The 27,646-nt window shown below is 35.2% G+C and overlaps 1 long non-coding RNA gene across 1 annotated transcript; it reads left to right on the top strand.

The window, feature by feature from the left end:
* The first annotated feature begins 901 nt into the window (after positions 1–901).
* Positions 902–27,646, top strand: LOC123715476. The gene is made up of 3 exons (XR_006754433.1): positions 902–987; positions 13,111–13,278; positions 27,388–27,646. It is a non-coding gene; the product is annotated as an uncharacterized LOC123715476 (long non-coding RNA).

Below are 27,646 nucleotides of genomic sequence, written 5' to 3'. Positions count from 1 at the left end.
ATTGAAATTATTAATCATGACTGGAATTTAAATTTAAGGATTATTAATAGTAATATTTTTTTAATGTAATAATCTGATAAAATATAAATGATATACTATATATATAAATCTGAAAATGATATACTTGTTAAAAATACATTATTCATTATATAATAAAGGGGCTATAATAAACATAATAATAATATTATAATATGAAGTTGTGAACTTATAAAAATAAATAAATAAACACACAAGGAACTCATTATCAAACCGACATTCATAATCGTCCGCTTTCTCAATATCTCACTAAAATTGACAGCTATTTCAAAATGGCCGAAGTGTTAATTAAACACGACAGCGGTGTAGGGTTGTACATTCGTTTTTCAAAACCCGATCCTGTTATTCGGCTAACGAAGGTATCCCTTGATTATTAAAATGAAGTTTCACCCACGGGTGTTAATTGGGCCCCTGTAGACAATACTAATAAGGCTGTCCGCGCTTCTATCTGTCTAATTAAACGCGAAACTCGAGAGTACCCTCGTCGCCGAGGGCCTGTTTGCGAAGCCTGAACACACTGTAATAATAACAGCTAAGCGTGTTTGAGTGGATCTTTTTCGGATCTCTGTAAGCTCGCGTTTAATTAGCTATATTATGTGTCTGAGAGGCTAATTAAGCTAACTCAGTGACTTGTCAATGTTTATAATTGCCAATTATAGAAGCGGTATCCGGTGTTTGATTGCAACTATAATCCCCAATTGATTGCATAAATGTAAACAGGAAACAATGACCAAAATCTATAATGGATTGAACCGTGACAGTTTTCAAATGATGTAATCTATGACTGCGTAATGTCATTTGGAGGATTTGACGTTTGACGCGGCGGGACAGCGTGATGACTCAACTCACACCTTTTGCATTTGCACACGAGTGCTTGTATGCGACGCATGTGTTATCGTCGATCGTTCGTTGTGTTGTTGAATTTATAAAAGTACGGTGTTATTTTATAAGGTGCGTATAATATTATAAATAAAAATGGATGCGAATGGTTAATAAATTCTTAGATTGACTTTCCGAATGCCATTTGATATCATCGTAAACGTTTGTACATAAAATATCCGGATCGTCAAGAGTAAGCTTTAATATTTTTTAGCAACACGAGAAGATGCTGTGTTTATACTAAATATTCGTAATCTAAAAAAATACGACACAATTACAGGCGGGCGATATCCAGCAGCGATTGTTTCAATTAAGCTTGCTTTGTTAATAAACCAATAGCTGTCGACGCTTAGGCCGCCTACACGCCAAAGTGATTTCTGTAGATTATTGATTCTAATTAACGATAGTATTTATTGGAACAAGTAAATTTATTTTCTGAATGATAATTGGGACACTTTTTACACCTACTTTATGAGGTCATATGTGGTCGTTTTAATACGTTCAATAACGTTTGTTACGGGCCGAAATAGTAATAATAATTAATCATTTATGTGCAAGAAAGTGGTATATTTATATCGATCAATTATAAAAATCCGCATGCAAATGTCATATAAATTCTCATTAAGTCATATAATAATAACATCTGTCATAATAATAAGTCAAGCTATATGTTAATTGTAGTCAAAGTTACTCTTACTGGTCTAAATACTCTTCCACAATATAAAAACACCTTGCCTCAACAAAAAAATTACCTTCCCCTTGAAAGCATTACACGGCAGTGATCTATAACTCCTAGGAAGGTCACTAAATAGTTTAATTACCATGGCGTAATTTTTGAATATATCGCGGACCAAGTTAACTTTAATAAAACTGGCGTTTCCTCATATAACAATTTTGATTATATAAGTCACACATTTCCAAAAATAAAGACACAAAGAGAACCTCCACTTGCCACTACATACGAGTATACTCTCTTGCTTCATTCACTTATTAGAACCAAATAATTAAGGATATCCAATATGTACTCGTTGTGTGTGGTACAATTATATATTGGAGAAACCCCCGACAGTGTATGAGCTCCACCAACACCCATCCATCACACAACAGTTAAAGAAAAGAAAAATACCAATAACGACTTTCACATCAAAAACCGCATCAGGTCCATTCCGTTAAAAGCTAGGCTGTCACAGACACAGTTACTACAAACTTATCCCCCCCTTTAATAAGATTTTGTTCTCTCATCAATAAAATCTTCCCCTAGGAACATTGCACAGTACTTAAGATAGTTCATTAGATGGACGTTAATAACAAAACGGTACGCATATATACTTCCCTTTAATCAACACACGTTTCATCTACCCTGTAATCCACCTGTCTGCTAATTAATATAGCTGAATAAACAAGTACGTACGCGGGCTTACTATTCCGCATTTTGTTTCGTACAATGAAACACGTATGGAGAGAATTTTAGTTTTAAAACTTGAATTTTTAAAATATTTTTTCATTTTTTCACATTTTTTTCTCTGTTCCTTAGCGTACACATATAGATTAGATTCAAAACCATTTGAATTAGTGAACGAGTGTTACACGTTAGCCTTAAGAGCTAAACCAATAGTGGTAAGTGAATAAAAAGAACACAAGAAAATAGTGTTTTTCACTTAATAGAGACTGTAAGTTACGTTAAATATCCTTTTGAAGACAGTTCCTGGACCCAATCTTCCCTAGCTATTTCTAAAAGCGAATGGCCCGGTCTGTGAATGATACCTGCTGTGTCAAGTATCTTCACTCAAAGTAACAATGGGCGTGAAGAGCATCGCATGTCGGGAAGCCGATAAGGCTCTGTTACCGCATCCCGCTTAAGGCGATTGTGGTGGCCTTGGGATTTAGTGAATATGCACAATCGCGAGACCCACGTAACCAAATAAGTAATACATAAGTAAAAAAAAAACTAAATGTGCCATGTCTCAGTGAAGAGACAATGTATTAAGAAAAAGATTCGATGTATTCAATAACAACGACAAACACAAACACCTGTTTATTCCAAATTTAAAATTCCAAACTCTATTAGTTACAGAAAGGGAAAAGAAGGATAAAGACCGCAAAATATGTCTTCCATATTTAAAAAAACATATTGGTTTTATGTACATATATACACTGTCTGGACTTTGAATTATCGTCTAAACGTGCGTTAAAGGAATACTAATTACTGCAAAAATACTCTAAAACAGCTAATTAATGAACAAAATAAGATTACAAAGGATCAAATGATACAGGGAAATCATTCGTGCGGGTAATTAAAGGCAAGCTAACATAATGAGAAGCCACTGTGCACACTAATTAGACACCAGTGCGCCAGAAACTATACAACCTAACTCTTCCAATTAACAATGGTTATATATGGATAGGGTTGCCAGTTTAAACTTGTACAGACTATAGCGTATCTGACAACTGTTTTTGTATGCTCTAGAAGGCACTGTTGCGGCAGTGGGACTATATAAAACCTTTTTATTCAAGGTAAGAAAGAAGTAGCGAATGTAAATTCAAATTAATGATTTGAAAAACATTGGCGTTTTGTATGGGAGGAACAAAATATAGATTTAAAAAAAATATAATACTTTTAATTAATCAAAGTATGTAACATTGCTATCTTTTCAATTTTGCCATCTTATATGTAGTTCATTGATCCCTTTAATAAAAAAAAATCATTTGGACGGAAATCAATCAAATCTCTGAAGGCAGTTTCGACAACAGAGTTGAGTTGTGTGTTTTAGCGTTGTCGTGAAGCAGCAGTGGCCTAAAGCGATTGACCAGCCTTGGTTGTTACTTAGGCTAGCTTTACCATCATGGTTTACAGTTGTTGACAACAGATTTTTGCCGTTACAGTGAACGATCCCGGCACTAGTTCACCAAACGCTCACAAGTAACCTATTTTGGAGTCAATTTTCGAATTTAGAATGCTAAGCATTTAAAACTACAGGTGTGTCGAAGATGAGGAACTGTGTTTGATAGGAAAGAGAAGAATAGAGAAAATAAATAGAACATCATTTAGCAGATATCCCAATTAAAAATATGGAAATGCGCGGGGTATATAGCAAAACAGAAAAGTGGAGTAACAAACTATGAAGCTGGTGCCCGAGGTACAATAAACGCAAAAAAGGATGTCAATTTAGAAGGTAGATAGACCAGATTAGGGATTAGCTGGTGGTACATGACACAGTGCAGACAACAATGACGGAATTTGGAAGAGGCCTTTGGCAAAAATGGGCACACAAATAACTCAAATGAATGAGATGATTAAAATATAAATGTATTTAAATGTAAAGTATCGAAAATAGAAGACTTGTATGTTATCCTGCCCAAGTATTGTGTACCTAAGAAATGATTTTACATTGAAAATTGCCAGATATTGTTCGGTTAATAATATCTTTACAATAATAGGTTATTATAGATAATATTTACAGTACATTCAATGAGTGTCAATCTCATTCTTCAAAATAAAATAGTAAATATTTGTTTATAAAATTAAAATTTCGACAATTAACACTTTAAGATTCACTTGGTAATTCAGCTTCACTTACCAAGACAAAAACTGAAATTGCTTAACAGAATGCCATGAGATTAAAAGAATGAGGCGAGTGACGAAGGCGCTGTTAGTGTAGTGAGTTGCGATATAATCTTTCACAAATTATGTGTGAAGGAAAATTGTATGAAATATTGATAGCGACCTTGTCGCAATAAGCATTTTTGGATGTAGTTCTCTCAATATCCGTAACGATGATTGATCCTTCGAACCGCGGAACGGCGCGGTCCGAAAACTAGACATAGAAGTAGAAAATGTAATTAAAGAATGGAAAGTCAAAAGTCAAAGTCAAATCATTTATAGCATTAGGTAAAAAGGCAAAAAGTTAAAAATATTAAAAAATAACACTAGCCCCTACCGAAAGGTTCATATGGAAAAGACTCAAAACTTACTCTTTTAAAAATAGTTTTGCTATATTATGTTTGGTAAACATTGATTTAATATAGAAAAATAAAACTACTTTACTAAAATAAAATAAGCGCAAGGTGTTATAAAAACAATGCAGTAGATAACTACATTATTATGTAGATACTCAATATTTACAAATATTGCAACTATAGATTTTAAATTAGTCTTTATAAAAAAAAAACTTTCAGTAAAATAGTGTGTGCTACGTCAAAGTTGATATCTTTTTCAAAAATAAAATAGATTAATAAAAACAAATATACCCCTATTATATTCAGTTACCGGCAAACTTCTTGAACATTAAACAAGGGATTGGGGGAAAGTTTGCGCATCGTACACACACAAACGTCAACTGATTTACCAATCATGCGACACGTCACTCTCCCTCCCCTCCGTCCTCCCCCTCTCAGTGATACCTAAAAATCGCTTCTGCGCAAGCAAGGACATTTACTCAAGATGTTTGCCGGTATCTGTAACTAGATTAGCCACCAGTTGATTTTGTCTTTTGATTATTCTATAAATTTAGGACCATCCTTATTCATTTAATGGCAACCCTAATTAACTGAAAACTTTACTTTCACAAAATATGTGATTAACAGACCAATTTAATTTCAAACAATGCCCTAATTGAAAATACTTTATATTTATTTTTATCGCGACAATTTATCTCTGCGAAAACAATTTGCTATCAACAATGTTAATTACGTTCTTGGCTTTCCCTTTACATTGAAACTGTTATTAAACCAGTTAATCCGGCAAAATATATCATAAATTCAATTTAACATGTAATTAATAAAGAGTGAAAAAATCACAAGACAAGTAATTATCCTCTTTTAAAAGTCTTTTAATACATTTCTTTACATACTGCTCAATCGTGACTGTTGTGATCGTGTTGAAGTCGAACACGACTTGATATTCTTGCTATTACGCAAGCGTAGGCGTAGATGACACCGTAGTATGAGGGTGCGTCCAATACTACAATCAAGAGAAAAGCATTGAATATTTCATACTTTGTATCCCCAGCTGAGAAACACTAAAAATTTAACTCTTGTTTTTTTTTACTTTTAGTCCACGTTAGTTATTATGTTTTTCCGTTACTTAATGTTCTGTATGGCCCCTTTTTAGGTATATATTGCCAGACCATCGCTTTTGCGGTATTCTCAAGTTTCTTTTTCGTGGAGGTATAAAAAACTGGGTGGCTTTGGCTTTTTCATTACCACTAATTAGTGCATAGATTTTCACGTATTTTATTATAAATTCTCTTTCGTAAAATATAAGACAAGACTGAAAAAAAAAGTCTTGTGTTAATTTAAATTTTGTGGCTTACAAAAGAATCCAAATTAGTTTCCGTACCTTCATAAATATAATTGCGAACCACTTATTGCCCATAAAAGGGAACGTGCGAACGTTCCTGTTGCAAAATTGGACAAAAGGAAACATCCCAGTATTCTGTGACTGGAGTGGGCTTACAGATAAATTATTTATCAACTGTATAGCAATTTTCTTTATGACTCCTCCGACGAAACATAGCAATTTACTTGAAAGAGATGCGTGAAGCAAGGACGCTAAAATTGTAAAAAGGTTTAAAGGGAAACAATTATTCAATAACTTCTACTTTGTGTATTCTATGTATTATGTATGTTCCCGATTCTTTAACTAGAACGGTCGTAAAAATATACTTCAGACCTAACTAATTACAGCCTGGACTCTACCGTAAATATATAATTCTCAATTTTATACCTACAAGCGCGTTTTAAAATCATTATTATAATCGCGTTTTTACGTTTGCACACTTAATTGCTGTGTTCATTTATGTATTAATACCTACAAAAATACATGAATCAACGCCATATTCACCGACAGCAGATAATTAGGTTTTGGTCGTAATTAGACATAAAAAGTTTATGTATTTAGGTCGGTCGGTCTGATTAATATTTTTCAAATTCAAAATAACTTTATTCATATAGGTAACCAACTACACTTATGAACGTCAACAGAAAAGATGTTAATGTTCTAAATGTATATTTACTACCAGTTCGCAAGTCAAGGGCGTAGAGCGGGCAAGAAGAACAGGCAAGAAACTCTCAGCCACTCTTTTTAATCGCCAAGTTTTGAGTCATACAGATTGTTTTAAGACAGAGCCTTATAATAATTAATACGGTAACTAACACTTAAGCTCAACTTATAAAGTTTTTATACAAAAAACGGTATGTTCTTATCGTTTTTGTGCATAATGAACCCAAAATCATAAAAAACTTTGTTAATTACTGAGTCTTGTTATTAATGTATTTCTGTTTATTATGGTTGAGTTTACTTTTATCTGTGGAGTAATGAAAGCCACTTCTCTAATTCTATAATCAGGATTTTCTTTTTTTAAACCCTGTTTTTGTGTGTTTGCTATGTTTCCTTCTTGAGAAATTTTCGAAAAATAGAACAATAGGGACAATGGGACAAACATTTTCGAGCGTGTTGTCGAAAACCACTTTAAACAATACCTTTACTGAAGCTTGCGCTACGCTTGATTATTGTTGCCATGCCTACATATTAACTGTTACTTATTTCTCCATGATTTCTAGTTATGATAAAAAACATTAGTTAATATATCGTAAATATTTCTTAACACCTAAAGGTAAAATAAATGTTTAAGATAAAACAAGATTTTTAATATCTTGAGAGTTTTTCGCCTTTGCACCATTAATTTAATAAAAAAAACCACTTCATAATCGATAAAAGTATAAAAGATACGAAGCTGCCATTTCGTTAATTTGGTTTTAATAAGGAATTGTTTTATCTTTAAAGATTTCCGAATATTTAAAAATGCAATAAAAGAAATTGCCAAGCGGGTCGATAACGTCATTAAAAACATACACAACTACAGTTTTTACGACTAATAAATTCCATGATATGGGGACATTTTGTGAAGTTCTTACTGAATTTTATGAATCTGCGCTACATTAACAATTTAATTGGTCATAAAATTTTTATTTAATATGAATTACGTTGCTATTTTGTTTGCACGTCCCACCAATGGCGCTACAGATTCCGTATCTTTTTCTTCGTCATTTAGTTATCTTAATAGGCCAGTAGGTTAGCCTTCTATGTCTGACAAATGCCGTTAATATTTGATAGTCTTACAAGCCTTGATCTCTGTCTCAGATGCCGTATCATTGTTTTTTTTTCATTTTTTTTCTTCATAGATGATCAGCTTTTGTGTCTTACACACGCTGTTTTCGATCTAAGGCAACTCTTTACTCAGGATGTTTTCCTTCACGCACTGTGAATATATATAAACGCTATAACAAATTACAGATTAATCCAATACGCCATTTACATTTAGCTATATCACATGCAAAACAATACAACAACATTAAAAAAACAACATTAAACAGTATTATATTAAAATAGTGGTTGCCTGGAAATAGTTCTTTTCATTTCATTATGTTAATTTTTTATATTGTAAGGCACGAACTGTTATTAAATAAATAAAATATTTACAAAAATACTATAACATGACTGACCTTTCGTCAGTTAACTCAAATTAAAACTGTATATAACTGTAAACATATGTAGTAACTATTTTCATACATTGCCTTATTACGAAGTAACTCAAATCGTATTTAAGAATAGCATTCATACTTCAACGTTAACTTTAGTAAAAGGTTATTAATTACCTAATTAACTAGAATAGTTGAGAGCATTATTAATACACGAATATGTGTGTGCGTTAAGATGTGACTAACATAGGGTATGTGTTAAAATCATTATCCAATTATTGCGTCGTTGGTTACGGACATGGGTTAGATATTGTTTGTATTAAGGTTGTGCTCGAAGTAGCAGGAGGTCGAGTTTTATTAACTATCTTTGCATCAGACAGTACTAGACCAGTGGTCCGAATTGATTTATGTCATAGTTATCGAGAATGCACCAATGATACTGCAGGGCACTACTAATAAGACAAATTATCTCTGTGTCAAAGTATGTGTTCTGTTTAATCATTTTTCACTTCCGGACAATATAGAAATTAAACCGGTTCATATACTAAGCAAACGTCATCACAGTTAGAATTAACATAAAAACCTCTTCTTATTATATAATATAGTAATATACAATATTACCAATAATATAATAAGATACAAATGCATGATTCTTTGTACAGTATCGGAATCCCTGCCTCTGGCTCGTATGTTTTGAGTTAAATAAAAAATACAGTTTGAAGTCTTAAGAGAATTATAACTATTCCATACTAATCTGGACCGATAACCTAATGAAACAATGTGCGTCTATTGATTCACTGATTGATTGAACGAACTGAAATAATTTATTGAAAAACACCTAACTTAATGTGATTTACATAACTCACTAGATGACGCTAAGTGTACTACCTATTAGTACTACTATTATTTGCATATAAACAGACAATAGCATTAATTATAAAAAAACAAATAAACATAACGATTTTGGAATCCCATTGTAGTGCGGCTTGATCGCTTCAGCCTTCACCAAGTGGTGAAGAACGAGTACGGAACGCCGCGGAGGTCGGCAAGTGAGTTAATTAACTGGGAGCGTGTAAGGCGACGCTCACGGCCGCTCTAATTGCACGATTATTCCTCCGCGACGCCTAACTGCTGGATGAAATTTAATTAAAGTTTGTTGTTCAAATAGATTTAATTAAAGTAATGTCGACGCTGACGCCGGGCCCAATCCGCGTGAGTGCTGCGCAAGTTTTCTAATTCATTACATCTAAAAGCGTTTCCGTGATGCCGAGCACTCTTTATAATTTGTATTGTGTAGTTATAGTCGTTTTAGTGAGATGCCGAGCAACTTGAGTACGCGCTCGTTTCGCGATACCGGCGCCAGTCGCTTCTTTGATATTTATCTCTGGTCTCCCGAGCCCGGAACACTCACGCTAATGGAATCAATTCCGGGATTACCCAGCTTAAACAGTTTTCATAAGCTAATTAACTGTATCGAGTAAATTATTCACAGCAACACATTTCTCCATTAACGGGACAGTTGCAAATTATATCTCGTATACAAATTTACGTTAAAAGCAATGTGCCATAATTCTTATTAATTATTAATAGCATTGTCAATTAACTGTATTAGGCGACCGAAATAGAAAATATTTATCTATCCAAAAATAACAATTGTAACAGCGATCCGGAGTGGCCCTAAGCGAGGAACGATGTTCGCGTCAATTATTGCTAATGGAAAACTTAAATTATGATAAAAGCTAGGCCGCGGGCGGATGCTGTGCGTTCCTGGCACCGTGGGTGACTGCACCCCGGCTAATGATAGGGCATGTCCTTTGGTATAACTGGTATCTATCAATCAAAACGCTTTTTAGATTTGGAATCTAGTTTGGCGGTATTCCAACATGTATTTAGAGAATTTAACTAAAATTGAGTTATATATATTAAAAAAGCTATCATTCATATGTTTCCTATCGCCGTGCTTTAACTAAACAATAACATAATACTACTGTAACCTCGTTCAACAAAGATGTCAATAATTTCGGAGAAGTTTTGCAACAGACTGGTTTAGATTGTATTGGACACATCTATTTATTAACTAAGTTTGTTATATTAAACAACCTCTAACAAAACTGTAATTTATAGATTAACAAACGCAAGTTTAATCTTTTAATAAAACAACCGCGCGTCAACAGATTTCCTGTTCCGTGTCGGGCGCCCCGTCCCACAAAAGCTTTCTGTCGGGCAGCTTTCAGCCGATTACCCGCGACGCAGAGCCTAATTTGATTGCCGCTCGCCATCAATTACCTTACGACCACGGCTTTTTATTTAGTGGCCCGTTTTCGCACTCTTCGCGACTTTTGCCTATAAATACAGGGCATTGTTCTCATTTGATTGTCCATTGTTTGAGAGTATGCGCAATTAAAAGTAGCTGTTTGCAACGGACCATTAGTGCTAAACAAAACATTTGATGGACTGCACGTTGTATTGTATTGGACGTATGAGAAGAAATGTCAATTTTGAACTTACGGTTAGACTTGTTACTTGGTCATATTTTGGATGGGTTTAGTTTTAAGATAATATTATTTTTACATACACATAATTTACTTTTGACAATAAATATTACGTAAATATTTATAAGTATATAATAAGATTACGTATTTAGAAAGTACGATAATTGTTGTATTAGTTACAATATTATATAAGTAAGTAAATAAATTAATGGTGCTACAACCTTTTTAGGTCTGGGCCTCAGATTTCTGTATCTGTTTTATGATCATTTGTATGATATTTGTATTTGTATGTAAGAGGCAAGTGGGTGATCAAATTCCTGTGTCTTACACACGCCGTCGATTGTTTAAGACTAAAGCAAGCCGGTTTCCTCACGATGTTTTCCTTTACCGTTTGATCACAGTCCATTGGGGTGCAGCGGGGGATCGAACCTACGACCTCAAGGATGAGACTCGCACGCTCTAGCCAATACCGTTTACAATATATTGTTAAAAAAGATTTAAAAAACATCTCTTATTACCGTGTCCATGCAGTCCATTGCAATGTTAGAGAACTATTGCCGCTATTACCGTCAGAATACTGTTATTCAGGCACGAATTTCTATATCAAAAAGTTTTTTTTTCCATGATCAAGACGTCTGTAATGTTCAATATAACGAATTCTATTACGGTATCGGTTTACAAATTTAATGAGGGTTTAATATAGGTTTTTATAGGTACTTTAATATAAATACTATAGCACTATATATCCACACAGATCTTGTCCACATTGATGAAAATGATGAAGAAAAGAAAACTGTTTTTAATAGAACAGGGACAACGGGCAGAAGGTTCGCCTGATGTTTAGTGATACCGCCCGACGCCCATGGACACTCTCAATACCAGAGGGCTCGCGAGTGCGTTGCCGGCCTTTTAAGAATTGGTACGCTCTTTTCTTGAAGGACCCTAAGTCTAGGACTGGAGCTGGCGACTTTGTCATAGACATAGACATAACATTTATTACTAACAAAACACACACACAGAAACACATACAATAACAATAATCAAAAAAGAATAATAATAGAGAGATAACAATTTTTTTTAAAGAAAACAGTTTAATTGTGCAATGCTTGTATGCTGTGGTTGTAATTGGCTCTGGCTCAGCATTATGCTGACGAGCAGAGTTGTTCCACAGCGCTGGTCATTCTGCCAGAGACCACAGCAGCTAGTTTGCGCCTCAGTCGCAAAAAACAAATAAGAATTGTTCTCAGTAGAAACAAATAATAATAATAGTAAGGATTTAGTATAAGACATGGTTCCCTACTAGCTCCACACTGGGATTCCCCGTGTCGTGATCAGCTAGTCTCTTCCATTTCACATGTGAACGTTAACATAATAACTTCTATATACTTAAATGGCTCATTTCTGCATAAACAGAGCTAATGACTGAGATTCAAAATCAAAATCAAAAGTTTTTATTTCAAATAGGCCTTTGCAGGCTCTTATGAAACGTCTAGTTGCACGGTTCCAAAAAGTGGGTCTCATGGAGAAGAACCGGCAAGAAACTCCATGGACACTCTTTTCAACAATGGTTTAGCTTACAAAGACTCGGTTACGATAGTAATAATCGGCTGAGGAGTTTTAATAAACATAGTGTAATGTCACTGGATTTACCAGTAAAAAACCCACTGCAAACTGACAATAAGGATAAATAAATAGGATCCATATGAATTGTTTTAATAAATAAATGTTATTTATTGATGATGTTTTTTGAAGACGTTCGACCTTCTGTAACTGACGTCGATTTTTGAAGGTAATATTCGAAAAGAGAGTCTAAACAGATTTCATAGCTTACCTAAGACATGCTTTACCAAAGTTACGAGGCAGTATATACATCTATATACTGAGCTCTGACTTGCCCATAAATTTCATGAGGATATTTCAGCAGTAGTTAGGAAAGACCCCAGCCCCATTAGACCTAAGCTGAAGAAAGTCTTATTTTAGGAAAGCTATAGATAGGTACTATAGAGATAGACTCTCCTCCGACACGCTCACAGATCTGCCTGATCGCCTGGTTGGTATGCCATTCTACTTCTCAGTCGTATTCTTCATCATTGTAAGGCCTGGTGCTTTTAGCTTACCGGGAGAATCGTGACTTGGTCAAACCAGCGGGTTGATCTGCCCCGCGACCTTTTGACTACTAATTACACTATGTTTTTTAAAGAATTAATTAATTCCCCTTCCGCAGGTGAAGGCCTCCTACAAGGATCTTCAGGTATCTCGGTTTTGGGTGATCCAGCTTGAGCCAGCCGTTTTAGTAATAGGGCCTTCGCATCAGGTCGCCCATATGATCCATCGATCGACAGACAGTCTTGCTACATGCTCTGCCCATCTACTTTTAAGCTTTAGAGCATAGGTAAGCGAAGCAGAAGCTTTATAACGCTTCTTATCTGTGTTTCTTTTTTTAATTTTTCTATTGTTCAGCATGGGATCATGCTGCTCACACACACTATTATTTATATATATTTATTTATTACCGGAATATAACAACATCTCCTAGGAAATTTATAAAGTTTCGTAGGATTCTAAACGAGAGATAATCTGTATTAGTTTACAACCACATATTCGCCAATTGATAAGCTTAGCGAACTCACGCGCAAAATACTAAATAAGCTATAAGCAAACGGCATGTGCGCTCTGTTTGGTTGAATAAGTCACCTAACTGTTTAAAATCTTACGAATGGATATCTGTTATTTTATAAATTGCCTAGAAAATTTATAGACTCTCATTCCTGAGGTTGTAGGTTCGATCCCCGGCTGTGCACCACTGGATTTTTCTTTATATGTGCGCATTTAACATTAGCTCGAACGGTGAAGGAAAACATCGTGATGAAACCGGCTTGCCTTAGACCAAAAAGTCGACGGTGTGTGTCAAGCACAGAAGGCTGATCACCTACTTGCCTATTCAATTTACAAACGATCATGAAACAGATACAAAAATCTGAGGCCCAGACCTAAAAAGGTTGTAGCGCCATTGATATTTTTTGTTTAACTTAGTTTTATACAAGTCGATCTGTAAATACCAATTTGAGCCCCGATAACATTGTATCAACTTCGCTTATAAAAAAAGGTGAACACAATTTTAATTAAGTTATGCATCGATGAGCCGTTTTTAATTAATTTCTTTAGGTTTCAATTTCAAAACTCACTAATGAGAAACATCTGGTACTAACGCCCATGATCTATGTATTTAGTTTATGCTATTTATAAGATTGGTTCACCTGCATAACGTAACGTATAGGTGTATCGTCAGTGCCCCGACTTGGAACCCTCCAGAAAAAGGCACTCACGTCAAATATGTTTAAAGAACTTTGTTTCTCATTACAAAAATGTATTTTATTTACATGAGAAACTTAATATGTACATACGAACGAGATACACGTCCCCATCAGCCGACTCAACTCCAGTCTACTAGGATCATTTTGATGATCTTTAACGCCCTTTTGAATTGGTTAAACGCGCTGATATTACGAATTGAATTAGAGAATTGCACACCCTCATACTTAATAGACTTCTTTAAATAATTTATTTTAAAATAAATTATTGAAGTTAAATAAAATAGTCAAACATAAACTCTTCTATTCCGTCTGTTTTTGTTATTGTTGTCGATATTGAGCCGACAGAGTTTGTGGGTGAAGCCCTAAGTTGTAAAGCGTCATACATCCCCGCCCCTCCTTTTGGGTATTGTGTGTGATAAATAGCTTTGTTTTGGTTATATTTAATAATCCAAATTATTAATAAACAAGATACACAAAGTCAAAAGTAGATATTAGACAAAAACTAAAGCAAAGCAACCGTAAAAAAAACCTATACAAGAACGTATGGATCTCAACACTGAGGTAGTGGTCTGACCAGCTCTGAAGGTAATTATCGAAATGTCAGATCAAAAAGCGGTAGAAGACAGATCCTATGGAGTAAAGAATCAATGAAATAGATTTAAAATAGGAGGCCATGATAAAGTTAAGGATTATACGCCACGGGCCAAATGAAGGCCTAATGTTAGTATCAGTATTCGGAATTGAATACATTAAATTTGTATCACCTTTTTTTTGTAACGCATATTAAATATTGCTCTCACACCTCACAGTTATTTTTTTACTGTTTTTTGAAGTGAAACTTCTTTATTGGCGTTGGAAAAAATTTACCGTCACTTTTTCGGTATTACAATGATAGTAATAATTCTATTACAATTAATGACATTCTGTAATAATCTTAGTAGTAATAAGGTAAAATGAAATCATTGTATTATTTATATTCATGTCTATGATAATAAAAGTCATTTGTTAAACTTTATCTAATTTAACTTTATTTAACCAATTTCTGTAAAGTAGCATAATAGATCATCTTTCAAAAAATAAGGTCATAAAGTTTCATTTCTTCCGTGCGTACACGCACACATTTTCTAATAAGGGTTGGCTGGAAAAGATCGCTTTCTAGTGAATAAGCCACCCGTTACACCATGTTTTTCTTTTTAAGTTCAAACTTTATTTGAAAAAATATTCTTGTTTTATTATTTATTGACTATAATTATAATAACATGACATAATTAACGAGGTTAAAACTGGACGTCGTTAATAGCGTCCAATAACATTTGGTTTATATAATCTTATATTTTAATCTCGAGACGCTGATACTCTTATTATTTTAAAGATCGATCGGTAAACATAGTTTATAGCTACTAAAAAGGTGGGTTAAGTAAAATCGTATTAAAGCAAAACGATGTATACGTTAGCTAGTAATGAATAAAATCAGTGCGTACGCAGCATTTATCACATAACTGTTTAATACGCATCCTGCAGGAAATCGTTCGAATGCTAGTTAACTTCTAGTTAACTAGGTCTCAGAAACTCATATCTTCGGTTCAACAATTTTAATAGCCCACTCGGCCATACCTAATTAATCTGTCAGTTAAGTGCATCTTAAAAACTGAGTAATTCTAATGGAGTGCTTAATGGTTGTCTGGAAGTACTTAGTCTTTTTTACTTTTAAACCAGAGTTTTATTTCAAAATTGCTCTAAGTGCGTATTAATGGAAAGGATTTACTACTCTGAGGCTTTTCCAATGGAATCTCGCTGTTGGTCTTGGGCTGTCAAAGCTCAGCTTCGGCTGTTTTGGTGAGCGTAGCTGGGCCGGAATGGGTGACTAGTCTGCGAGGCTCGCACCTCGGCTTGGACTGGGGGTGGTGAATCCCCTGAAAGGCAGGACGGAAGTTCACTGTAGTGAACGAAGTGCGAAGTAAACCTTGCCCGGTGATGGGATTTTTTACCGCAACCTGACTAGTTAATTTAGGATAATGCGTTGTTTAATTCAACAATTTGGAGACTGGTTTCTTTACAATATGTTTGACTTAAAGTTAAGGCACAAGCCCTCGGGGTAGAAAATCGTATCATAGGATAACATTGCTCAAGACTTTCTGTTATAATAAAAAAGATAAGATTCATTGAGAGCGATTAATCAAGTTAACAAAAAAAACTATTACATAATGAATGTATAGGCTCATGTACGGGTTCATCTTCAACCACTTGCTAAACAATTATGTGATTAAATAGAATATATTACGCCAAGTACCAAATAATAATAATCCCACGAGAATGTAAATGCTTGCTCTTATTTCACCATGCCTCCTGCTGATAGAGGATCTTTGACAATCTGAGATAATTCTTTGTATATATTTATTTTATTATAATTTATTACTTAAGATGCCATATGGAACATGGTTGCAGCTCCTTACAAACGTTGTGTAATACAAAAAAAACTTGGCGATTAAAGAGTGGCGGAGAATTTATTGACAGTTCTTCTCTTCCGTTCTACGCCCTTGATTTCAGAACTGGCAGTAAATTTAAAATTAGAAGCATTTAATGTATATTTCTTTTTTGACGTTCATAAGTGTACATTGTGTTACCTATATGAATAAAGTATTTTTGACTTTGACTTTGACTATCTACCCACGCCACAGAATCCTAGTATGGATTCTGTGGCGTGATTGTTTTTATTATATGTATTCATTTCTCGCTTCCTCTCAAAGTGGCGAAGACTACTTCAAGCCCTTACTTATCGTGGTGAGCCTGCCGATAGCCGAGAGCCGCCATCGGTGTGATAGCTTTGAGATAATCCCACCACCTCCAACCTTTGATCCTAGTCGTAGGGCTTCGTCTGTTACCTTAGGTCTCTTGGTCCCATCAGCAGACATCCCATACTTATTTATATATTCACTATTTATGTGTTAGGGTACATCTGTAGGGCTTAGGGATCCGTAGGGTTGTTAGGTTCTTACATCTCACCCTCTCATATATTTAGTTATCTAGAGCAGCTTGCTCAGATACTCCTGACATTCAATACATATATAGATTAAACACACATTTCACGCAAGCGGTACAATATGTAATAAAGTTTTTTCTTTCTTTTCTTCTCTAGGTATGTTGACAAACACAAAGTTACTTATTAAAGAAAAGAGCCACTCACCATGCTCTTATATGCATTTCATACAAATATAAAGTCATTAGTTATAATTTTGTAAAAACGCCAAAGAGTTAATTAACGCTTAACAGTAAAAACGAAAAAAATGTTCTAATTAAATAAGATTACAAGGAAGTACTCGTGCGCCGAATACGGGCACAACCCGTTGCGCAGCTGCGCAGCTCTAAATGGATATAAAAAGTAGAATCAACAATAAGTGGGTCTTCAATAAAACTGTCTAATCAAGGCTAGATCTAACGCCAAGTTTACATCTGAATGAGGATTGAACGTTATAAATCCTTTTACCGTTAGTATGTAGCCGTCTTTTTATAGAACGCGGCCAAGCATTTATTAAGTGACACTGCCACCCTGGACACTGCCAGTTTCAGGTGGGCTGAAGAGTTTGTAGGTTAAAAAAAATAGAAAATAATATTTTTAATAGAATAAATATTTTCTTTGATATTGTTTGATTTGATTATTTTAATGCCTTCGATCATACAATTCGAATGCGGTCATACAATTCGTTGCCATTTTTTAGTAGCCTCAAAATAGACTTCTTTTTCGGCGACCACTTCTGTCCAGAGAGAATTTTTGAGGTCTGAGAACAGAAAGAATTCGTTGGAGGCCAAATCTGGAGATGACAGTTGATGTGGATGCAATATGCAGCCTAATTCATGGAGTTTTGCCATGGTTTTCATTGATTTGTGACACGGTGCATGATGAAACAGCACTTTCATCTGTTACGAGGGCGTTGTCAGCCTTTTCAGTTCAAAGCTATTTATTTTACGGAACAGTTAAACTATTCGTACCTCTAGCGAGGAAAGATATTTGAGTGACCGACATTAAAAAAAATGAATTTATTCATTATAAACAATTCATCATAATGTGATAAAATAAATAAAAAATATCTGTATCAGGGTTCCCATATGTTCCATAACAATAGTAAATTCCTTAAAATAAAATAATTCATACATAGATATATATATATATATTTTTTTTAACTGTTTACAATACGCGTCAGTGAGTGTTAAACTATACATCTCTAAGATCTCAAAAGCATCTCCATCTCGTTCTCTGGCGTTCATCCGTCCTTTATCCGTTTTAATTGTAGACATTGAGCGGGTAGATATTAAGCAGCCTATTTATCATTTCATATTTAGCATAGTTTCGACTCCAGCCGTAATATGACGACCTCTAGACCTTACCAATAAGTTAATTCATCAAAAGCAACAATAGTATGTTCATTGTATCTTTATTTCAATTCCTTGAAACTGATCAAAGACAATTGGTTATTTCAATCGCGTTGTGGCGTGCAAAAAGCTCGGAATCTGCGCGATGTTCGTGTGCATGCGCGCGCACGTTTTCTAATGAATTTAGATCAAAGCTAAAAACATAAGTATGTTTGAACGATCAATCTCGCTTACGAGAAATCGATATATATAATTTTATTGTAGTGGGCACGAACATAACCGCTTTAGCAACAAGGCTAAGTGGTTGGATATTTTGTTTTACAATAATGTTGACAAGACTTACATGAATTAAAATCTAGCGTATAAAATAATGGCTAATAAGTAATATTATGTTGACTTAATTGTCTACTATCAAGAAAATCCAGGATTTAGGATTGAAATTTTAAAGCGTTAGATGTTTTAATTACCTACAGATACCGGCAACTTCTTGTGCATTAAACAAGAGAGTGGGGGAACGTTTGCGCATCGTACACAGCGCAGGACACAAACGTCAACTGATTTACCAATCACGCGATCGACACGTCACTCTCCCGCCGCCTCCCCTCGCAGTGATACCTAAAAATCGCTTCTGCGCAGGCAAAGACATTTGTTCGAGATCTTTGCCGGTATCTGTACCCATTCAAGATGGCGAGAACTACTTGCTGGTTTATCATAACTGGTGCAAAGCCATGTCGTACACAAGTGCAGAGTATTCAGTGCAATCAATTTCTGGATCAAATTTTTTGTTCCCTGCAAATTAAATTCCACTTAATTTGTTGTTCTCATAATGACTTTGTGATAATTAATGATTGTTTATAAGTAACGAGCAGGTATAATTAACTCAATAAGGCGATACGAAGAAATAGTCATATGTCAGACACATATTTGTGTCTGTTTTATTATATAACCAGTTCTAGATATCCATAGTTCTAGAAATCAATTTTCCTTCAGTTTGTATAATCGATGTTTTTTATCATCGTGTTTATGTTATGTTTGACTATAAAATATTTTTTTTTCTTGTACCAATGTATCAGTGTGGCGAGCGATGGCGTGATTTTGTAAATAAATCATATCAAAATTGATGTTTTTGGTATTACATGTGTGTGTAATTTAAGAACGACAATTAACACATTAAAAACTTTGTTGACGTTATAGGGACTGGCTCGACGCCAAAAGCGTTTTGGCGGGTTTTATGTTTATGTTTAATTTGAGTTGTCTAGTGACAACATCGACAATATTCTGAATAATGTTTATAATTAGAAAAAAACAGGAACATCTTCCTACTTCAATAAAATGAGGTTTTCAGTATGTGTAACGTCAGTTATTACACATACCGGCAAACTTCTTGAGCATTAAAAAAGGGAGTTGGGGAAAGTTTGCGCATCGTACGCAGCGCGGGACACAAACGTCAACTGATTTACCAATCACGCGATCGACACATCACTCTCCCACCGCCCCCTTTCCCAGTGATACCAAAAATCGCTTTAGCGCAGGCAAGGACATATGTTCAAGATGTTTGCCGGTATGTGTATTAAATTTTGACTTCAAAGCACACGTGCCAATTCACATAAGTGAAAGTGCCCTGTATGATTGTCAAAGCAAACAGCAAAGCTTTATCAAAATTTATTGATGATTTTTCACGACCCTTCTGTCAGTTTGAGTGGGGCACAAACATCACTTAAAATCACATGATCGCCATCCCGTTAGGCCCCGCTTAAAACATCGTTCCAACACAGGACTCTTCTAATAATAATCTTTAAACGTTCCCATTAATTCTTTATTTATATTTGAATTAAGAATCACCACAAGCTTGTCAATATTATACGGTGTTGCAATAAGCGGAAATTGCGCATGATTAGCGATGGTTGTCGCGGCGCACGGACGTCTGATTGCTACGAAGCCCAATTGGGTCTTATCCGCCCACACATGGGAAATATTTTTAATCAACACCTCCATTGAACTTACGAGCGGTCGTACGTGAGCTTGGCGAACAGGGGCGTACTCATAAATAAATATGAGAAATATCATCACTCCATCGATATTGACATCGTCATTAGCGGGTATTGTGGGTGGAGCACGAAAGACACAAACAATTATCGTACATTATTTAATTAAGATTGATTCCTTCTAACACAACAATATTTTATAAAAGCATCAGCGGCGCTTCAACCTTTTTAGGTCTCAGACTTCTGTTTCGTGATCATTTGTTAATCTAATAGGCAAGTAGATGATCAGCCTTCTGTGCCTGACGCACGCCTTCCACTTTTTAGGTCTAAAGCAAACCGGTTTCCCATCACCGTTCGGGCGAATATTAAATGCACATATAGAAAGAAATTCCATTGTTGCACAGCCGGGGATCGACCCTACGACTTCAGGGATGAGAGTCACTACAAGGCCAACTTTGCTCCAACATTACAACATTTTAGCTTAGATTATAATGAGCAACGAACTCACAATCTAGACCCAACTCGGTCTAACCTCTCAGCGCCACAATGCTCAACGAAATACTCAATCAGTACTGTCCTGCGTTCCCTGAACGCACTTTTCAAAGGCTAGATAAAGCCTTGCCTCACAGGCATTTACTGGATTGGTCGTATTCAGTATTCATACTTTTATTCGTTAAGTATTGATTCCAGACTATGAATCAATTAAATAATAAACTGTGTGTGTGTACTAGTGTGACCTTATTTTGCGAAAAATGATCTACTATATGCAACTTTACAGAAATTGGTTAAATAAAGTTAAATTAGATAAAGTTTATTATGATAGACATGAATACAAATACTACAATTATTTCATTTTACCTTATATCTACTGAGATTATTACAGAATTTTATTATTATATATATGTCATTGTCATCGTTATTATATATTTTTCTTATTAATGCCTTCGAATCTCTTCGAATCAACCGTGGTAGGGATAAGAAAAAGATGGCGCGTATCGTAAAATGTGACGCGTAACCGATAAATGTGACGGCAATTTTTTTTACAACACCGAGAAAGAAGTTTCACTTCAATAAAACGAATCTTAACAAAATAAATTATTAACCAAAGTAACAATAATAATTGATCAATTGTCACCAAACTCTAGAAGAAATCTCTTGGTCGAATTATTGTTTGCATTATTAAAAATTATTTTTTATTACTTCTCATCTTATTTCAACCTGAGTTCCTCCAATCTTCAACTCTCCTACCGCAAAATTTCCCACTTCAAATGGTTATGGGGCTAGCTCGCTTCCACATATATAATATGTTATTAATCATTTGTTTTAAGGTAAAATAATTAGTACACATAAGCTTATTACTCTTACGGAACACTTTCGCCTAAATACGTCCCTGGTTAGGGTGGATATACAGTTAGCGGGTGGCGCTGGGCTGGTGCTTGATTGGCCTTATGAATGCGAGTAGATTGCATCGCTCCGCTCACGGCTTTGTGTCCGTAACCGCTACCGCCTATGAATTAGCATCAGAAACAAAGTAATTGGAAAACACTACAGTGCCGTTACTTATATACACATTTCTCTTCTTTAATTTTAAGCGAATTTATTACATAACTCAAGTCAACGTGTCTCTATGAGTAGAGGAGGAGTTCTTTCGCCGAGTCGAATTTGAAATCTAGCATTGTTAATTATCTACTATTATTGTTTTTTTTTTGCCTTGTTATATTGGTACCTAATTCAAATTAATGTATTATCATTGTATATTCGCGGACGCTTGGCGGACCCTTGCATTTCTTCGATAGAAAGAGTCCCCTCTGCGGTATTGCCGCTACTCTATTGTGAGGGAATTCCATGGATCTGGTTAAACATCTTTAGTTCTCATATCATTTGCACACATGTATTTCCTTTGTGTAACATATATTCATAATAATCTAATTGTCCTCATTTTAACATGTGTGATTTGTGAAAACATACTAATAAAAAAATAAGTATAATATGTCAGTTTCTTAAGCAACTTGCGTATAAATGACATTTTCTCTACATTATGCGAAATCAGTAATTAATCGTATAATAATAAAGTTTAGCCTCTTCACACGTCCTGTGGTAACAGGTCACCAGCCTTCTATATTGGATAGAAAATATACATAGAGATAAAAAAAGGAATCAGTGGCGCTACAACCTTTTTAGGTCTGGGCCTCAGATTTTTGTATCTGTTTCATGATCACTTGTTAATCTAATAGGCAAGTAGATAATCAACCTTCTAATATATAAAATAAGACCCGAAGAACCGAAATAAGCTGGTCATGTAACCTGGATACCTGGAAAACAGATGAATATTAAATACACAATGGACTCACCCGAGACAAAAAGAAGAAAGGTGAAAGAAAGTGGGATGACTTAAAGAAGGAAAAGACTGGCAGACTATTGGCAAATATATCTGGCAAGGGTTGGAGGAGAACTTTTTTTAATATTTTTCTGTAACAGAAGACAAACGGGCTGGTGGCTCAACTGATGTTACGTGACTAATCGCAAGTAACAAACAAAAGTACCTCAAATGGCAAAGTAATAAAGTTTCTGTTGCATAATCAAGGAATTGTACAAATTTTTGGCTAGATAAGCCTGAGGTGGTGCTTTGGAATCACGTTTCTAATTACCCATATACACTCTCAACGAGGCAACTCGAGGGGACGTGAGAGCTGGAGTGTGGACAGTGCGCTCGTAACACCTCGTGTCTCCATCTCTCCGATTTTTGTCTTCTTTTAGTGCGCTAGTCAATGAAGGAGAGCGCGCGAGGTGAGAGTATCAACCACACTCTCCCGCTGGCCTCTCCTTTCTTCTTTACCCTGTAAAACGCGTATTTTTATCAGGATTATAATATTGGTAGGCATAAAATTGTTTCGTTAACAATTATCTAGTAACTTCTTCCTAACTATCATTAAGTTTCTTACGTGAACAACTATTTTTTTATATTGAAGGTTATGTATGTTACGGGGTTTAGGCAATGGATAAGGTGGGGCAAGGCACAAAGCTGAGTTGGACCAAAGACAGCGTGTGTCTTGAATGGTTACACGTAATAAAAAACTAGAAACAAATACAATCAATGGTGTTGTAGCGTCATTGTTTTTAACTGAAATATCAGTGTTGAATAGAAACCTAGGAAAATTCGCTTCATACGACCTATATAAATGTAAGTCACGTTTTCAATAACCCTCAGTTTAAGCTTCATAATTTTAACTCGGGCTGATATGAGACTCCATTTTGTTATTAAATTCGCTACCGAAACATCTAACAATATTACTCGTGATTCGTGTTATATTAACTGCCACGTTGGTCTAGAGGATTGCATTCTTTCTTTCAGGTTCGATTCCCGTGTTCAAAACTCAATTATACGTGAATAAGTACACGTTATTTACTAAAAATATCAGTTACTCGATAGATGCAACCACAAGTATGTGGAATCAGCTGCCCACTGAACTATATTTCCGAACCAATTCGACTTACAGTCCTTCAAGAAAAGAGCGTTCTTAAAAGGCCGGCAACGCACGCGCGAGCCCTCTGGCATTGGTGGTTTAACTTAACATCAGGTGAGCAACCTGCCTGTTTGGCCCCTGTTCTATAAAACATCTAAAAATTGTTATTTGCCATTTTACACTAAATTTCATAAAAATAATTATATTTTTTCCATGACCTCTTATAGAGTCTCCTTCAACTAGTTCTATCTCACTCTATCTTGAGCAATCCTCCCCACCAACTTCTTTAAGCTCTTCAGACCACCGCGCCGTGCAAAAGGGCGACCTCTCTATTCCCTGGTGGGCCTTTTCACCAACAACATGTTTCTTCAAATTATACATAATAATATTAATAAACTTCACTATCGTAAACATCTATTTCAAATGTTGTTAATAATAAATTCGTTTATTTGCAAAGAACGTGTACATTTAGATCGATATAAAAATCATATTAATATTCATAATGTCATATAATAACATTAACATAATAATAAGTTGAGGTTTTTTTCTATTTGTTCTCAAACTTATGGTCTAAATACTCGCCTACGCTGTAGGTACTTTGCCATTAAAAATGTAACCTCACCCTTGAAAGCATTACGCGGCAGTGATGGCGTAACAATTTTTTATATACATCGTGGTGCAGTTACAATACAGCCGTATTGGATAAAAGTAAGTTTCTTTAAACGTTTTGAACAACTTTGGATGGTTTTAACAGTCATAACTGCTTCAAGGATATATAAACTTGGTACTATCATACATCAAGCTCGCAAAAAAAATGTTCTACAGCTTACGAGAGCCCATAATAGTCCTAATACATTTTTTCTAAGTAATAAAAACTTTACTCATATCTCCCGAATTTTCCCATAAAAGGATACTATATATAAGCAGAACTGTTGTAACATAGCTGTGATTGCTGCTTGCTTTGAACCCAATTTGCGAGTTCGACATATCGATAAAATGTGTTGATTCCAAGTAGGATTTTGGTCTAGTGTTATACCTAGACACTTACTTGATACGACTTCTTCAATTAACTCGTATATATAAGTAATTTTGAGCTTCTTGGGTCTGCTATTATAATTACGAGTAGTTATTTTACTATTTACACTTAAATTATTAATTTCCAACCATTCCGTGACATTCTTTACTGTTTCATTTAACAACGATTCGTGGTAACGGGTAGTATATATACGGACACAACCATTTATATATCATCCACGTAAAGAATGCTTTTATTAATATGTTAGTCACTTGTGGATGCTGGGTGAAGTCTACCTTTCCTTTCCTACTTTGCCAATAGTCTAAAAGTTTTTTCCTGCTTTTTCTATTCTCGGGTGGTCATTGTGTCTTTAATGTCCAGCCCATAGCCATTTTAATTTAATAGCTTGATAGAGCGTCAATCGCGACAGAATTTTGTCCGTCACATAATTGAATTATATAATGACCACTTAGCGCATAAAAGCTCGACTTGGGCCCTTAATCTTTGACAAGCTAGCGACTTCTATTATTAACGACGTGTATTGTAATCACGCGGCAGGCGATCGCCTCCGAAGGTAGGTCGGTATTAAATTCCGACAGCTACGTGATAAATCGAAATTGGAAAAGTTTAATAATGTTCGGTTGCTCCGAAAGCAATAAAAGCGTTTATAAACGGGCACAAGCGTACTAGACGGGTAGAGTCGAGTTGGGCTCTAAGGGTAAGATTCGAGACGGACTTAACGCGAACTATGGTTCCTAGAAATTCTGATATACATTAGCATACGCAGTGTACGCTCAACATTGACATTCTTTATAAAATTATTAATAATAATAAACAGTGTTACTACAAAATTATAGACATCATTTGTCAATCTAATAAGGCTAGTAGGTGAACAGACTTCTATGCCAGAGACACGCCAAGGCAAGCCGGTTTACGGTCTTCACCGTTCGAGTGAATTTTTAATGATCACATGGAAAGAAAGTCCATTGTTGTATAGCCGGGTATCGAACGTACGACCTCAGGGATGAGAGTTGCATGCTGAGCCACTAGGCCAACACTGATCATAAGTATCGTTTTGAAAGAGTTTATTTAGTCATCAATCAGAACCAAGAGGCGTTTTAATAAAAAGTCTAGAAATAAGTTTATTATTTTAAATATTCTTAAGCTACATAGTAATAATAAGTCGTAGGTTCGATCCCCGGCTGTGCACCAATGGACTTTATTACTATGTGCGCATTTAATAGTCACTCAAACGACGAAGGAACAACATGCGTAAATCGGCTTGCTTTAAGTCCAAACAGTCGATGGCGAGTGTCAGGCACAGAAAGCTCTTCACTAACTTGCCTGTGAGATTGACAAATTACCATAAAAGACATACAGAAATGTGAGCCTTAGATAATTGTAGCGCCACTATTTTATATAAAATCATATTTAGAATTATTAAATTAGTACCTTTAGTATATGAGAATATTACCTAAACAAAATAAAATATTCACGAAAAACAAGAGATCAAAACTTCAAACCATAGTTATTAAAGAAATCCGAGAAGACGGCAAATTAGATTTTTGTAATAGCAATACTGAATAACATTTACATATTCAAATTACGTCTATACAAAACTCCTCTTTTAATTATAAACTTAATTTTGTTATGATAAATCTATGGAAATTACCTCGCAACCCTACTGAAGAGCAATTACCTTTTTTCTTTGTAATAAAAATGAATTAAACTTTACTTAGGGTGGCATCTTGTTTGGCATTCAGAACGGTCAAAAATTTCTCATTAGAAAAACCCTTCCAATTTTAAATTAATTTAGATTTTCATTTAGCTAAATTAGTACTCGGTATTTTATTCACAGACTACTGTTATAAAACTATTGTAATTTATCTGTGTAAGTTCTCCGTATGATCTATGCTTATTTTTAGTCTCCGACAACAGTGATGTCCCAGTGGCTTCAGCGTACAACTCTCATCCCTGAGATCGTAGATTCTATCTGCGGCTATGCACCAATGGACTGTCTATGTGCGCATTTAACATTCACTTGAACGGCAAAAAAAACATCGTGAGGAAACCGGCGTGCCTTACATCCAAAACTTTGACGGCATATGTCAGGCACAGGAGGCTGATCTACTTACCTGTTAGATTGACAAATAATCATAAAATGTTTATAAAACAATAATTGTGTAAGGTCTTCGAATTGTCTCTGCTTATTTTTAGTCTTTGACAACTAAAACTATAGTCTATTAATACCGTATATTTTCGCGGTTAATTGACATTAACCTATGGTAATCCATAGCTCCAGAAATTATGACAACCATCCCTTATGCTCCGTGTTAACTAAAGTTTTTTTTACAGAACATTTTTAGCAAGTATTTGAAAGGAAGTAAGGGGAAAACGGATTTAACATCATGACCGGCCCAATTGTCAACCTCACTTCCACGCGCGATACTGCGGCGATACCTCGTATGGTGATGCTGCTGACCAGTGTATTGGATTGGACCAGTGGATTTGTAGCCATTGGTTAGCCTATTGGAAGGAAATAATCCCTTAAGTGTCTGTGGAAAAAGCAACGAGGAACCCCTGCTCATGATTTTCCGTACTTGTCAGGATTTGA

This window comes from Pieris brassicae, chromosome 10 (genome assembly GCF_905147105.1).
Source record: "Pieris brassicae chromosome 10, ilPieBrab1.1, whole genome shotgun sequence".
Lineage (NCBI taxonomy): Eukaryota > Metazoa > Arthropoda > Insecta > Lepidoptera > Pieridae > Pieris > Pieris brassicae.
This window is presented reverse-complemented; position numbering and strand designations above follow the sequence as displayed.